A 5,000-nucleotide genomic window follows, 5' to 3' on the forward strand; every position below is an offset into this window, starting at 1 on the left:
CAAATACAGATTTGTAAAAGGAATAATACAGAGGTTCTTCGTCAGATATAATAAAAAGATAAATAGAGGTCGACGTTTAACTTTAACTCTAAACAAAAGATCCTGATGTTTATATCAAAGAGAATGAGGTTAGTTTTTAAAATTACACAGGGCTAAGATAAAAGTAGTGTTTCATGTTTAATATACATTGAGAACATTTTTCAATATCTTATTTGTTAAAGATACGCCGTTTCAAGTCATGAATGCGTACAATTTTCAGCTCATCAAAAACCGTACACTGAGGGGAAAAAATAAGAAATTTGCTTATTTTAGAAAATACATTATTTTAAAGAAATTAATATTTAATGTTTATATAAAAGAAATAAATCTAAATTCCGTTTAAAGCAATGTCCATTGCAAAGGAAAAAATAGACCAGATTATTAAGACATTTATTACATGATTTAGAAAGTACACCTATGATTGCAGTATACTGTATACCCAAACGTCAACAAATATGAGGCTATGTTTAATTGAATACGCTATCTATATCAAAGCAACTAGTTTCTACGAGTCAAAGAGGATTTATTTCTTTTCAGTAACAATTGCAAATTGAATGCTGGAAAATGAACGATAGAGTCATCCCATACAGAAAAAAACGAACATAATATTATTTCTCTCGTAATGCTCTCCACTTTCCCCACACAACAAAGTGCCTACTGTAGAATTTATTTCTTTATATCTCTGAGATGAAATGATGGCTGAGTGTGGGGGATACGAAAGATAAGGGAACCGCAACTTAACTTGTAACTTGAGGCGTTTGCAAGAAGAAAGATGAAACGTATTTTGCTGGTATATCCAGGGGCTTATTGCTTTTAGACAACCGACATGATGCATATTAAGAAGTTACCGATTGAGCATAAAAATTGGTCATTCCACAGTAATCTGTTGTAGGATTATCAGACAGATAGATGATTTAAGGGGATAGATTTATACATGCACGTACAAACAAACAAAGGAAAAAAAGAGGAAAAACTGGGTGAAAAGAGGAGAGAAGCTCTGGCTTATTATAAAATAAAGGTCAAATCCTTTCAGGTTTATTTACTTTCATATTAAAAGGACGAAGGGATAAAGAATTCAATACCATTTCCATAACCGAAACCCAAACTAAATAATTTTAGTCACCCAAAAAACATTCTCAAATAAGATCAAGAGAATATATCTCAATAAATTGCTAATCTCCATAAAATAGAATTGGCTAATCACGGACTAACGTTGTCACTTTCAGAAGAAAGAAAAAGAAAATAGTGGGCCTGTGGAAGAAGAAATTTAGGAAGATAGACTCAATTAGTTGAAGAAAAAAAATTGAAGGTTATATTGGCTAATTTTGCTGATCAGACAGTATTACATTGGTTCCCTCTCTCTGGTTATGACTAAGTTTTCCTTTACCCACATATACATCGAATAGTCTGGAATATTTTTTTCTACATTCTCCTCTATCCTCATGCACCTAACAGTACTCAAATTACTAAAAAATTCTTCTTTGTTCAAGGGGTTAACTACTGCACCGTAGTTGTTCAGTGGCTACTTTCCTTTTGGTATTGGTAGAAGAAACTCGTTAGTTATGGTAAGCAGCTATTCTAGGACGACACTCCAAAATCAAACCTTTTTCCCCTAGTCTTGGGTAGTACCATAGCCTCTATGCCATGGTCTTTTACTGTCTTTGAGTAGAGCTCTCTTGCTTGAATGTACAGTTAGGCACAGTATTCTATCTTATTTCCTTTCCTATTGATATTTTGGAGGTTTTATAGTTTATATGTGAAATATTTATTTCTATGTTGTTTTGGTTCTTAAACTTCTCTAGTAATTCATTTCCTTATTTTCTTTCTTCACTGAGCTATTTTTCTATTTGCGGCCCTATGGCTTATTAGATCCTACTTTTCCAACTAGGCTTGTAGCTTGGCAATTTATAATAATAATAATAATAATAATAATAATAATAATAATAATAATAATAATAATAATAATAATAATAAGGATGAGGATGACGATGATAATAATAATAATAATAATGCAAAAGAAGAAATTGAGGCAGAGAGTCTCAAGTTTTTCAACAAAACAATGTCGGAAACAGTGTGCCTATGCAAGTAAAAATTGAGGAAGAGAGTCTAAAGAATTTCAAGGAAACAATGACAGAAATGATGTGCCAGTGAAAGAAGAAATTAAGGAAGAGAAGTTCAAGTTGTTCAACGAAAATAAATGGCAGATATAGTGTACCTGTGAAAAAGAAATTGAGGAAGAGAGTCTAAAATATTTCAACGAAGCAATTAGGGAAATAGTGTGCCTGTGAGTGAAAAAAAAAATGAGGAAGAGGGTCCAAAGTATTTCAGCCCAAAAGGAAAGAAATAGTGTGGCAGTGAAAGAAGATATTTAGGTAGAGAATCTAAAGTAATTCAACAAAACAATGACAGAAATAGTGTTCCAGGGAAAGAGGAAATGCAGGTAGAGAGTCTAAAGTATTTCAACGTAACAATGACGGAAATAGTGTACCTGTGAAATGAAAATTGAGGAAGAGTGTAAAATATTTTAACGAAACAATGAAAAAAAAATGCCAGTGAAAGAAGAAATTGAGGTAGAGTTTCAAGTTGCTTAACAAAACAATGACGGGAATAGTTTTCATATGAAAAAAAAAAAACCTTTCAAAGAACAATGGCAGAAATGGTGTACAAGGAAAAGAGGAAATTGAGGTAAATAGTCTAAAGTAATTCAACGAAACTATGACGGAAATTGTTTGCTTGTGAAAAATTTGAGGAAGAGAGTCGGAAGTATCTCAAAGAGACAACGATGAAAATTGTGTCTGTAAAAAAAAAAAGAAAAAAAAATTGAGGAAGGGAGTAACAAGTAGATCAACGAAATAATGGCAGAATTAGTGTTACTCTAATAAGAAAATAAATGAGGAAGAGAGTTTAATATATTACAACGATTGACAGCAATAGTGTTACAGAGAAAAAAAATAAGGAAGAGAGTATCAAGTAGTTGAACCAGAGAGAGATGAGAGAGAGATAGAGAGGAGAGAGAGAGAGAGAAATAATAATAATAAAATAATAATATAATAATCCTTTATTTCCAATTGTACATTGGGTATTCTACATAAGTAGCCATATCAGTATAAAACATTTTGAATTTAACTCTTACATAAAACTTGGTATAGGTTAAGAATATCAAAATCATTAAAACTAGCAACAATATAAACACCATAGGAAACTATTTGAAACTTTGTATAAACGTAGACATTCATAGGTAAAATGAGCTTTAAATAGAAATCCAAATAGTCATAAATTATCAATAAATAAGTATATAAAAATACGTACAGGCAATAAAATAAACTAAGACAGTTCTAAAAAAATAGGATATGTAGTAAAAATCAGATAGTCATAAGATTTCAATAAATAAGTCCCAACAAATATGTACAGACTCAGAACCCATTTTGAATTAGGATACTTGGTTTTAAAAACTACAATGTAGTATCAGTAGTAAAAGACATAAAAATAAGCCAGATTAAAATCTAAGAACAAAGTACTAATGATTAAAAGAACAATTAAGACTCTGTTAAAAGTAAATTCCTTAGTTTTGACTTAAAAATAGACACAGAGCCTGCTTCTTTTATTTCACTGGGCTGTTTATTATATAACACTGGACCTCGGACTCTGATTTGCCTTGAGCCAATACTAGTTTTATGTCTTGCAACATACAAATCATCCCTTTGGCGTGTAGTGACATTACTGAATAAAGATACAGGTGGGAAACTGTATAACCAATCTGGAATTTTATCATTTAAAGCTTTATATACCATAGTGCACATGTCAAGAGTATACTGGTCTCTTATTTTCAACCATTCCAATTCCTTTAAATGTGGAGTTACATGTTCAAACTTTCTAACGTTGCCAACAGCTACTCTTGCTGCAAAGTTCTGCAGCTTTTGTACTCTTTGTAGCTGTGATTTGTTAGTACATCCCCAAACTTTAAGCAATATTTTATAAAACTTAAAGCTAGTGACTGGACGACTATCTTGCAAGTACTTGACTCAAAATGATCTTTTACTCTATTCAAGTATATAAGAGTATCCATTACCTTTTTATACATTTCGTCTATGTGATAGTCAAAGTTCATGTACCGATCGAAATGAACACCTAAATTTTTCATAGTCGTCATTGGCTTAATTATATTTCCATTGAAATTTATCTGTACCTCATCTCCAATATCTAAAACATATTGCCTGGATCCAATAATGATAAACTGTGTCTTTTTCTCATTTAAAAGTAAGCCATTTCTCAAAAAGTAATCTTTAGCTCTGTTTAGAATGTCTTCTGCCTTACAAATCATGTCGGCTATATCCTTAATGTCACCTTCTATTAGTATTTGCGTGTCATCAGCATATTGAATTATAAAACAGCCAGGTATTGATCTCACGAGATCATTAACATATACCATAAAAAGTATAGGGCCGAGAATTAATCCCTGAGGTACTCCAAATTGAATATTTTTCTTCGATGATACAGCACCACTTAGCCTGACAGACTGAAAACTATTCTCAAGGTAGCTCTTAAACCAGCTCTGATCAATATTCATCCACGTACATTTCTCTAATAATATGGCATGATTTACGCTATCAAAAGCCTTAGATAAATCTAGTAATAAAAGTAAGGAAACTTTTTTGTTGTCTATATTTTCATAAATCTTGTCAGATAATTTTAACAGGGCTGTTTCAGTAGACAATTTTGGTCGGAATCCATGTTGGCTTAAAGAGATTAGTTTATTTTCCTCTAAAAATTCAGTTAACTGATTTGCAATAACTTTTTCAAGTACTTTCGATAGAACAGGTAGCAAGGAAATGGGACGGTAATTAGAGATATCGTCGGCATCCCCGCTTTTGAAGAGAGGAATGACATGGGGAATTTTCCATATGTCTGGATATGAATAAGTAATAATTGATGTATTGATAATTATCGTTAGGTAAAAAGCA

This window comes from Palaemon carinicauda, chromosome 4 (assembly GCF_036898095.1).
Source record: "Palaemon carinicauda isolate YSFRI2023 chromosome 4, ASM3689809v2, whole genome shotgun sequence".
In the NCBI taxonomy this organism is placed as follows: Eukaryota; Metazoa; Arthropoda; class Malacostraca; order Decapoda; family Palaemonidae; genus Palaemon; species Palaemon carinicauda.